Source organism: Anas platyrhynchos, chromosome 1 (genome assembly GCF_047663525.1).
Source record: "Anas platyrhynchos isolate ZD024472 breed Pekin duck chromosome 1, IASCAAS_PekinDuck_T2T, whole genome shotgun sequence".
NCBI classification, from domain to species: Eukaryota; Metazoa; Chordata; class Aves; order Anseriformes; family Anatidae; genus Anas; species Anas platyrhynchos.
This window is the reverse complement of record NC_092587.1, coordinates 61926830-61939277: the sequence shown is the minus strand read 5'-3', so window position 1 is coordinate 61939277 and position 12448 is coordinate 61926830.

The window sequence follows — 12448 nt, the reverse complement described above, 5'->3', positions numbered from 1 at the left end:
AAGCAGTTAACTGCATCTCTTCAGTCCTATCATGTGGTAGACTCAGAAATGTTAATCATGAAAATGAATAAAATTATTTTTATTCGCTTTATACAATGCTGTTTTATATCTGTATGTGTATTTCTTTGTGACAGCTACTTTCTTCCATTATTTAGCAACATGTTTATAAAACTGTGATTTAATGATAATAGATTTTCCTGATTCCAGGAATACAGTTGTCTTCATGGGAGATTAAATAACAGGCAGGCTATGTTATGAATGGGCCATACCCTTTGAATCTTCCATGTAGCTGCTAGGATATATATCACATCTTAAATGAAGATCAAAGGACTGAACAGACATATTGTAGCAATGTGAAGGGTTTAATTATATGCATGGCTCTTGGTTCAATAATATATTATAAAGGGTATTTTAACACAAAAAGCGCTTGGCAGAAGCTTCAATTGGTTTAGGACTTTAAATATTTGATAGACTGTCTGTTGGTGAAACCACAGAAGAAAAAAGGCTGCTCCATTTTAGCTGGATATGGATTCCTGAACAGTAAAGCAGAGACACTTATTTCAGATCCTGAAAAATGGACAAAGATGAAATTAGAATTTGAATCTGTTATACCACAAATCAATAACATAACCAGATTTCTAAGGAAGAAATTTTCTCAACATATGTAATGCAATTGCACAAAATGGGCATGGTGGTAGGCTCATACACTACTATTGCTTCCTGCTCAAATCTAGTATGAAATGTGATGGGCTACTTCTCATTGACAGCTGCAGCTGTAAATATCTTTTTTGATATTCCACATTATGAAACAAGAATATTTTCTAAAACAGAAAGTAATTGGAAAAAAAAAATTAAAAAGGAAATCAGGTGATGTGGAAAAAAAATCTGAACTGATAATAAAATTGTCAGCATGCCTGTTTCTGTTTTGTACTAACCAGAACAGGTTTGTGTAAATATTTCTAGCAGAAGTCCAGTGTTCATGGTAGAAAAGACAGCTTTATGTTTCTCTGTATTGTATAAAATCTGCTTTAAAGTGCCCTCACTGTGTCTGGTTACTTACTGCATTACATTTAAGCTTTTCATTCTTGCTTTCCAAGCTAAGCAGAATTCCACAGTGTCACCTACAGCTCTGTTCCTGTTTCATTTTACACCCACTATTTTTCTGCCTTCATTAACTCCTAACTTCTCTTCATGTGTCTTCTTTGTCTATTTTAGCTTATCTTGTGATTCATTCCTCAGATGCTATGTCTACTTTGTATTTGTGCTTGTGTGTACAGTTGTAATTATACAAATCCCAGTGTACTGTACAATCTTCTGGGTAGGGATCTGTCTTCTAGGAAGCCACACACATATGTTGTACCACAAGTAATGACTAATACTAAAGAAACAAAGTAAGATAATTTTAAAATGTAGTATTGGAAGTAAAAGACTAGCATGCAAACTGTGTGGCTGATTGGAACAAAGTATGACACTCAACATTTGGTTCTTCCTAGACCTGTTCACCCACTTCAGATTTCAGATGTATTTGAGTTTGTACTCAGACATTATGGCTTGCAGACCTTTATGCTTGAGAAGAGGAAAGATAAATGTGGAAAGTGCTGAAGAAGGCAAGCCCACTCTAGTGTTATCAAGTGTGAAACCAAGTAGTCCTTTCATCTTTGTTTCAGGTGAAGTCTTATCTCTGTATAGCTAGGTAGAGACTTATTCTCTATTAATTTCTTCTTAAATTTCATCCAGAGAAGGAAAAAGTCCTGGGCTGGAAAATATAAAATGGTAAGCAGCTATTGTGAAGAATATGGTTCCTGAAATCCCTTAGTGAAAGACTTCATGCTTCAGTTTGGTAGTCAATTAGTCTCTCCAATTAAAATACAAGTTTTTATTATTATTATTATTTTTTATTTTTTATTTTTTTTTTACACAGTGGCGATCAGATAAAACCCACAGCTGGCCCCTGAACTCAGCTGCATACATCAATGGGGTGCTGAGAAATCCCCAGGAGAGGATGAAAGCCAAGGGCTGTGAGACAGAGCAGACGTATGCTTTGCCTACTAGTGAGTGAGGGTGAAGCTGCAGTGATCATAGCTACTACTGAACAGCCTCCACAGCCAGATACCCAATTTGGTGACAGCTACTGCAAATTACTGATGATGAATCAATGATCTGCAGATGAGTTGTTTCCAAGCCTCTCAGCCTCTTGCCCATCAGAATCCCCTTGTATTGCTTTGTTATACAAATATGCCTGGTTCCGGTGTGCCAGACAAGTATCACCAAGTACTCTTAAAAAATGAAATAATTACCAGTTGTCTACTTTGATACAGATGCAATTTTTGTTATTGTGAAAAGACATGAAAATCTTGCTATGCTTCCAAAGACCAACAAAGCAGCTGCTTTGTTGTTGTTGTTCTTAGTTTTCCCTTCCCTTCCCTTCCCTTCCCTTTCCTTCCCTTCCCTTCCATTTTATTTCATTTTTATTTATTTTATTTTCATTATTTTTATTTTCATTATTTTTATTTTCATTTTATTCATTTTTCCTTTTCCTTTTCCTTTTCCTTTTTTTCTCCTGCCTGTATAGAGAAGCAGGAGGATTTCTCATTTAGTGTATTCAATGTTATTTCTATTCAAGAAGGATCAGGAATCAAGGGAGAGGACACTTCAACACAGCATTCTTTCACATTTTAAAACTGATTCATCCTATAAGGCACAACAGAGACAAAAAAGATGTTTTGATTAAAAGAGGTAGGTAGGCAACAAGGAAGCATGGGGGAATGGGAGTTTGGTTCAGTCGTTTCCTAAGATGAAAGGCATATACAAGATCATTTATTCAGTGAAAAACATGCTGGACCAGGCTGACTGTTGTCTTTGTGGCCCCATGGATGTAAGCACGCCCTTTTGGCAAGGAAGTCACCTGTTGGCAGAAAAGGTAAGGTTCCCTCAGAACATGGTCCATATCTAAGTGGGCCACATCTTGCCTCTCAACTCCAGATAGTTATTTCAAGTGGCAGTTAGGTGACCTAACAAAACTGGATATTGGACTTAATTTCCCTGCAGTCAGAATTTTGAAACACCTGAATTCAATTTTTTAAAGAAAGGCAAAAATGTTTGAGCTTTTATGTCCCAGTTACATTTAAAAATAGGCTTGTACTTAGTAAGCAACATAAGCACTAGAGGAGCTTCCATGTTCCTAGTTTTCTGAACTTCATATTATGTGTGGGTATTTGTTGTTGTTGTTTGTTGTTGTTTTGTTTCGTCTTTAATTTTCTCTCAGATCAAGAGCTGAGGCTGTGGTTCAGAATCACTCGTTCAATACCACAGGCTAAATACCTACAGAGACAACGTAAGACTTCCTCACAGCTCTTCAAGTGTAAGAAGCTGTCCGATGGGATGAAGTCAGTCTGTCATAAATGGATGTTGAGTGCCGCGATGTGACAGATGAGCTCAAACATTTTTATTCTGTCAGTTTGAGTGATATTGCAGACCTGAAGGCTTCCAACTGGCTGCATTTTAATCACTGAAGTAATTTTCCACATGTGTGTTTCCTTGCAATGTTGCATTGGAAATTCCACAGCTCTTAGCACAGACTGTTGGTGATTCCATTTATGAGAAAAATCTCTGTCTGGTTTAAGAGCCTAGCGGTTTACCAGAGACATAAAGTACAAGACTGACTTCACCCTCATGCCACGTACTGAAATCAATGAGTCCTAAGAATTAGATAAATTTGGTGGGATTTTTAGGGATGCCATTTCCGGTTGACACTTGAATGGAACATATGAGCAAAGGTATACACTGTGCTGTATTTCTGCTGTAGCAGGAAAAATTGTGTAAGTTTCCTTACCATAAGGATGTAGAATGGTCAGCGACTGCACTATTGTACTAGTCTTGCCATGACTTAGAGAGTGTGAACAAGGATTTACAGGAGCACAACAGCCCTGTACAAGGGTGAGGTACATAAGTACACTCCTGAGTCCAAAGTGCTTGGTATCTTGTGGACCATGTCAGGATCAATCTTCTGATTCTCACAGAAATTTAGCTTTAAATGGGTAGAAATTATTCTTCAAGGACTTCCTTTCAGATGGCTAAAATATATCGTTTTGATTGGTCTTAATAGCCTGTTAGAAACCATTCAGTTGCTATATCAACCTTGTGACTCAATACAATACCTCACAGATGACGGGAAGAAGAGGAGAAAATACCTTGACACATGGTATGGAATTGAACTAAGAAGTATTTCAGGTTAATGGGTTCTGGGCTTGCTTACTTTAAAAACTCTGCAAGATACGAAAAAAAAAATGCTTTGATTATTATTCATTATTGACATTCATACATATTTTATTTTGGAAAAGTCTCATGAGAACCTTCTGTTACAGAATAGGCAATGTTGTCAGACAGGGTAGGCAACATGACATCTGGTTAATGGTCAAAGTTGGCTGATGGCAAGAGTTAAATGATCCAAGATTCACTGAAGTTTCTGTGCTCTCCTGTCAGCAAAGGTTTTGGGAAGATGTGCATGGGTCTCAGTACAGAAAAGTAGGTAGAGCGACCACTGAAACACAGATCTATGGCCTAAAGCTGGCTCTCATGGCTTATTAACAAATGCTACTCAACATCATCCCACAAGTGCAAGTGGATTAGAAAGTTACTGACTCTTTCTTTCAAGCCCCCGGAAGTCAAGGTAAAATTAAAAAGTAAAGCTTGCATAATTTTGATGACTAATATGGCTAATAAGTGGCTAATATGGCTAATTTTCATTCTCATTTGCATCAGCTGATGTGAGCAGTGAGACTGCTATTATCAGGCTAATATGAGACCGGTGTTCTCAAACTTTGAAGGATCAATCTTTACCTTAGAAACACTCCGCATTTTTTCTTTTGTTTGTCCATTTTTGCCAAAGAGACGTTTTAATTCCCAGTGGTGGACACTAGAATTTCTCAGATTTCACCTATTCTGATCTTCTAAATTCAATGTGAGAATAAGGTAAACGAGCAGAAAAGTATCTTCATGTTGGCTTAGAAACCTTGAAAGTCTCTACACACAGAGAAGAAAACAACTTGCTTGTCTTTCCAGTGACTCTTCAGGATATGTAGCTTCAATTAAAATATTGATTCATATATTAATATCAGCTGATTTTTTCCCTTTTCTAACTGCAAACAGTATATATGATGTTATCATCTGCTGTCATTCAGAAGTAGGTAAACAGTTCAAACCATGCAGCCAGCTCAGTAAGTTTACAGAGTACTGTTTCTTCTTAGACAAATGTGGATTGAAAACAGGGCTGTCAGCTGGCTGTATGGCAGTAGCACTGAAGGGTACTAACAAGAATCTGTGGAAAATGTGATGAAACTGCACCCTGACAATGACACAGAGGAAAAGTACTGTAACCCAAGGAAATCCACAATGTGGAATGAGGTCCAACACTGAAAGACGAACATAAATAAAAGTGGGGAAAAGACACACTAGTGGTGAGGGGGTGGAATACTTGGTACAAAACACCTCAGTCACAGCAGATTCACCTGGAGACTATTGTTCAGTCATAAGTTTTCATAAAGGTTGTCCAGTGGAAGTATGGCTGCCCAACTCACTACCTTCCCATCTAGTCATAGTCTGGGCTTCTTTTGTAAGGGAAATAATGTGCTCACTGGCAGCATAAAGAATGATTTTCTCCACAGTGGGCAATCCCAGGTGAAATCCCTGAATGGCCCTATGAATGGTCAGGAGAAGGGCCCCTTCTGACCTGAAGATATGTGCTTATGTTATAGTAGAACTCCATATGAATGTAGGTTTCATTTTCCTTTATTCTGACTCATTTCATTGAAAGAATTTTAGAGCCATCTAACCTCTGGCTGTTCTTGAAAGCAATATAAAGGAATGCTCCTTCAAAGAAGCATTTCCATAGCAGCCAGATAGATAAGGAATAGGAGTAATTTCTGAAGCCCTCCCTGCATATTCTTCCACGACTTGCTATTTTTTATATATAGTCTGATTTTCTCTCTGATGTTCTTAAGCTGGTTTTACTACCATTTGCCATGTTTTAGATAATTATTTTTTTTTCCCTTTCTCTCTTTTTATTTTATTTTAATAAACGTTGTATCAATTCATTAAAATAATACAATAATGTCTTTATATCTCTTGAGAATCTGCCTTCTTCTCTGAAGATGCCTTTGGGCTTTAGATAGCCCTGTTTAGAAGCCAAATATTTTTTGTTGGTGGTAGTTTGGTTTGGTTCAGTTTTATGCCTTATACACTAAAACGCATGGTGCAGTACCATTACAAAAGGCTACTTCAACCTTTCTAAACATTATGAGGATGAATACATGAAGAAAAATAAAACAAAATAAAACAGCTGTGGGTATTCTCCAGACGGTAGTTGACTAATTTTTCCTTTTTTTTTTTTTTTTTTTTTTTGTCAACAAGTGGACAAGAGACAAATTAAGTATCATTGATATTCTAGATTGATGTTTTGAACACACACCAAAAAGCCCACCCTCACCCCCCCAAACATCTTTTATGATGCATTTACCTCTGTATTTTTCTATTCATTTAATGTATCTGTAGGCATTATAGAAGCCCTCGGACCCTTTCATTTCTTGTTCCAGTATTATCACATTCTGTCACCAGTATTAATACCATGAAACTGGCAGTGAGCACAGAGATATATTTGATGCCTTAGAAATAATGAAATGTCACTCGCATTACAGAACAATGTGGCATTTAATGATTTAATGGGACTATGCAAAGTTTATTTGCATTATTATTCCACTGTAATGATTTTTGGCAGTCAAAGCTTCCAAAAATATCACTGAATATTAATTCAGATGAACTTTAAAGGCAGCTACATAGGGAGTGACCTGAAATCAAAGCTCTTGGTCCTAGCCTTCAAAGGAGTCTACTCTGGAGGGTGTCATTAGAATCCTCTTTTAGCCTCACAGACTTCAAAACTGAGAAGAGGACATGGAGAAAAAGACCCCCCCCACACTTAGCAGGATCTGTGTCATTCTCAGAAGCAAAAATTAGAAAGCTGTAATTAACTGGCACAGGTAGAAATGCTGCTGGATTTAGATATCGTTACCAGAGCTAATTAATTATTGGAAAATGTTACTTGAAAATATTCTGGGAAAAATAAAGTTACTATTTCCCAGTGATGGCAATTTTAGCAGATTTTGCTCATCTTCCAGTGTTAGCTCTGCTGAACACTATCAATTCTAGTTGTGTTGATCCCTTAGTTGTATGAGCGAAGGTTGTTAGAATGCATTAATACAGGGCATTGCATCATTCATCATAAAAAAAAAACAAAAAAAAAACCAAATAAGCTTTTTGGAATGTATATGATGTTTGTGGCTGAAGCACTGAACCTGTTACTTTGGAGGTCCCTGTTTTACTTTGCTCTCTGAACATATATCATAAATGAACTAGTGCACATTCCAAAGGAGGGGTTTAGACCAAGGGCTTTCATTTAGCTCCCCATTCCTCCCCAACCCTGCCTTCCTTTCCCTTCCCCTTCTCAGCCCACCCCTCGCCTCTCTCTTCTCTAGATTTTTATCCATTATCTGGATGCAGGAGTGTAATGCATCCCTAGTAAGTTTGCTGATGATAATAAAGTGGGTGGTGCTGCTGAATCCCTGGAAGGACAAGAGGTCTTACAGAGGGATCTAAATACATTAGAGCATTGGGCAATCGTCAATGGCATGAAGGTCAACAAGTTAAATGCCAGGTGCTACACCTGGGAGAGATTAAACAGAGTAAACAGAGATACAGATTGGGAGCACAGTGGCTGGAGAGCAGCCTTGCAGAAGGGAATCTGGGGATGCTGGCTGACAGCAGGCTCAACATGAGCCAGCAGTGTGCTTTTAATAAAGTTAATACTAAGAAGTTAAACTGCATATTGGGGTGAATTAAAGACATCATAGCCAGCTGATCACAAGAGATGATTCTCCTGCTATTTTTAATGTTGGTACAGCCTCACCTTGAATATTATGTGCAGTTCTGGTCACCACAATGTTAAAAATATATTAAAATGCTTGAAAACAATCAGAGGAAGGCAACAAAGCAGGTAAAAGGTCTGGAATGCATGTCCTATGAGGACACTTGTGTTGTCTAGTTTGAAGAAAAGGAGGCTGAGACACAACCTCGTGGCTCTCTGCAAATTATTGAGGAGGGAAAGTGGAGAGGGAGGTGCCGGTCTCTTTGCCCTGGTCACCAATGATAGGATGTAAGGGAACAGAACAAAGTTGCACCAGGGGAGGTTTAGACTGGACATTAGGAAAAAAAATTTACTGTGAGGGTGGTCAAACACTGGGACAGGCTTCTTAGTGAAGCCTTGTGGTTGACGTCCCATGCCTGTCTGTGTTCGAGAGGCATTTGGATAACGTCCTTAGTGATATAGTTTGACATTTTACTTAATCCAGAAGTGATCAGATAGTTGGACTCAATGAGCTTTATAGGTCCCTTCTAACTGAACCATTTAATTCTAACTCTCCAGTACAATACATAGAGAAACAAAAACAGATTCACTAACTTTCTTTTTATTCATTTAGCTTAGAAAGCAATTAGTACCAGCTCTACCTAAAAACAAAATAAAGCTCACCCCAAAAAAAACAGTCAAACAAAACAAGACTGAATTTTTATCTCCTTAGCACTAGGAAACCAAATGAGTCTTAAGAACACAAATCTGAAAATGGTATGCCAGAATTATTATATAAAGAAGACCAAAAAGAGACAACCTTATTGCTGCAGTGAGGATGTGTATAAAAGTCAGAAAGAAATGCAACTGGTGCATTGTTTTTAACATTTATTTATTTATCTATTTATTTATTTTATTTAAAGCAACTTCTCAGTATCTTGGTTGGAAGGCTAATTATCTTAACAGCAGGATCCAGGCTGAAATCAACTGTTAATCCAGTGTATTTGTTAGGATCACAGGTTTCTCAGGACCTATAGAAAGCAGCTCAAGCAATTTAATTAAGCTCCCACATACACATGCATACTGACAAAGTCTTTAATTAAATGTTTGCACAGTATTTTCCCAACTGGAGCTGTGGTAAATCAATGGCTTTTGGAGAAGGAAAGGAAGAAATTCTTGCCAGCAGGGCCTCTACCTTTCTGGCTGCAGTAAGGAAGACACTTAGAAAATGCAGCAGGGAACATCAAGAAAAGCTGATTTTGTGAATGGGGAGCAGGATTCTTTCCTCATCTCTGCTCATGTGGTAGCAGCAACAGCCTTTTGCCAAGTTCTGCATTTGTAGTTGTAATACTGCATCTTTACAGGCATCCACCTGAAGTGTTGCTTGTCCTAGGGGACTTGAGGAAGCAAAAAAAAATAAATAAATAACAGTGTGCATTTTTTTGGGTCTAGATACTGAATTGATAAATATGTGAAGAGTCCCATACAGTCTGCTACTAAGTACTCACAATAGGGTATCTACAGTCATTAGTCTACACAGTTAAATTAGTACATTTGCTCAGAGAGTTGAAGGCAGAATTTGCAAATAAAAATGGGATTGTGAATATTTCAACAAAAAAAAAATACAAAAAGAAAAAAACCAAACTTGACCCTGCGCAGGATTTGCAATAGATCACTACTTTTCTATGGCATTTAGCACTGTAAAAGATATTAAAGATATTATTTTTCACCACTTTACTCCTGTTTCGAAACAGGGAGATGGCTGCAATCAAGTGATAAATAAATTTGTTGTAACATCATTAGAAATAAGACCCAACCCCAACATATATACATCAGTATATGTAACATAATTCAGTTAGCTATTACATTACAATAACTTGTCCTTGGATATTACACTGTTGTTATATCAAAGATGTGGAATTTATAGAAGGTAGTGTTTTTTTTTTTTTTTTTTTTTTTTTTTTTTTTTTTTTTTTTAATACTTATATGTATCTGATCTACTTTGGAGACTAAAAATTACTGGGTACAGACTTATTAAAAGACATAAAAGACAAAGCAAGGAGTCAGATGATTTTCCAGATTCAGGATAGTCACTAAAGATTCACTTCATCTAACTTTAGCCATTTAAAAATTAGGTCTTTCTAGCAGGAGTTAAGGCAACTAGGCAATAGCAAGAGATCTGTACTTTCATGGAGTGATTCATTTTGACTATTTTAGAAGCTTCTTTAAGAAGGGATGTATTATACTCTTTAAATACACTTCTGTATGCCCTGACTATAGCTGATGACTAGATTGCATTAATCACCTACATTTTGATAGCTGAATTTAGATTAAATGATTCCTAAGTGTGTGTATCCTTGGTATACTGTTGTGCTCAGGCACTGCAGAGTGTCCAAGAGAATGTCACCTTCAGAAGAATGAGACCCATTTATTTTAGAAATTATTAAATCCTGAGTGCCTCAAACACACAAAGGAAAATTAGTATGAACTATGGTGAATTGGTGAATTTGTAAAAAGCTTTCCATCCTGTGTTTTGTAATTAACAATTCTTGTCCAGGGGTCTGCTTGCAAAGGAAGATCTAAAAATAAAAAATAAAAAAATTCCCCTTCCCTTCCCTTCCCTTCCCTTCCCTTCCCTTCCCTTCCCTTCCCTTCCCTTCCCTTCCCTTCCCTTCCCTTCCCTTCCCTTCCCTTCCCTTCCCTTCCCTTCCCTTCCCTTCCCTTCATGTTTTGCAAGGTCACAGGTCTATTTAAATAAAATTTCTGTCAATAATTTCTGATAAATTATTACTTTAAATTGAAAAGGAAGGAGCATGAGAAATTGAGCAATCACAGAAATGCCTATAGAATTTTTAAAACCATAAACTCTCCATATGAAAAAATATATATTTTGCTATGACATATAAAGCTTATTGTTATTTCTGCCTCCAGAATCTCTCAATCATATAATGAGAATCTATTAAGAACAGTCATGTAGTGCCTCCCCACACTCCCCTTAACTGGTAAGAAACAAAACAAAAACAAGAACTGCAGGTTGGTTTACTTGTATATTCTGACACTTTTATCATGAAGAAAGTGTTCTTCACAGAAATAAGGAAAACTAGCCCATAAAGCATAGAAATAATAATCTTCCATAGTAATAGTTTACTTTTGGGAAACAAATTTAAAACTAACAAACAAAGCTTCTCTCTACCACTATATTTATGCCTCTATTAATAAAAAATATGTATCACAGATCTCCCCAGATTCTTTGTTTCTGAACACACAAACAGGCTAATGAAAAGGTAGATTATCATCAAATAGGACTTGGTATATCTCTACTGAGGTCAGTGGTGTGTTCCTTATATTTATTTGCAGAAAAATTGGCTCAGTCTTCTCTAGCCACATGTGAATCCTTTTAATAACCTGTTGACTTATATTCTTATTATGCTCTGCAGTGGTGAAAACCTCTGAGAGATGTTATAATGTGACCCATAATTAACATTTGACATATAAAGTAAACTCTAACAGGACAGATCAAATACAGTTCTTTGACATCTTGCTTCTAATAACTTAAAGAGAAAGATCAAGTGCCAGGTTTCCTTGATCCTTCTCAAGCAGCTGAAACCCATGGAGGGTGGTGTTGGCTGACAGTAAAGCTCCTTTTTGTGCAGCCAAACACAAGGTCTGCATATCACTCTAGTCCTTCATTTGCCACATTTTCAAGAGTAAAGTGAGCTTAATATGGCATAGTGGCTTGCACAAAGGCAGGCTGCCTGGGTAGATTCTGGCATGTTTTCCCAGCATTTTTACTTCTCTGTAATTTGCCATGTGTTTTGGAAAAGCTGAAATATATCAAGGAACAATGTTTAGCTTTGTATTCTGACACAAACTGTAAGTCATGATACTTCAGTTTTGCACAGAAACCATTCATACCGATTTGAAATGTAGAAAAGTTAGTCAAAAAAAACAAAAACAAAAACAAAAATGAAAAACTTCTGTTTTGAGATCATTTCAACCAAACTACCCATTCAGATACTCATCTGGCAAACACTAGTTTACCCTCATATGACATAACTGAGAAGCTTGTAGATTCTCACCTTCATTTCACACAGAGAGCCTGAACTATGGGAATAAAGGTTTGGCTCAGCTGCTCACTCATAGCCATTTAGTGCCATTTAAGATGCTGCTTGGCCTCCAATTACTATTCCTGGTGGATGTGTACCGCCTATAGTTATATATTATATCAAACAAGCCCCACAAAGATGGTTTCACACAGCTCAAATGGAACTTGACACCAAAATGCAAGCAGCTGAATTAAACCGTGGGTGACTTCATAACTGATCTCTGTGATGGAAGCAGAAAAAGACCTGCATTTCATGATGTGTAAGACAAACTCTTACAAATGTTGTATGTTCTTTTCTGTAACTATTCTAAAATTCCAGATTGCTTTTAAAACTCATGTGCTGTCTTATAATTACTGAATTATGGGATGGGGGTCACCTCCAGGCTCAAAAACCTCAGATTATGTGACATGTCAACAAATTAAGTGTCTATACTTCTCAAAGACAGTGG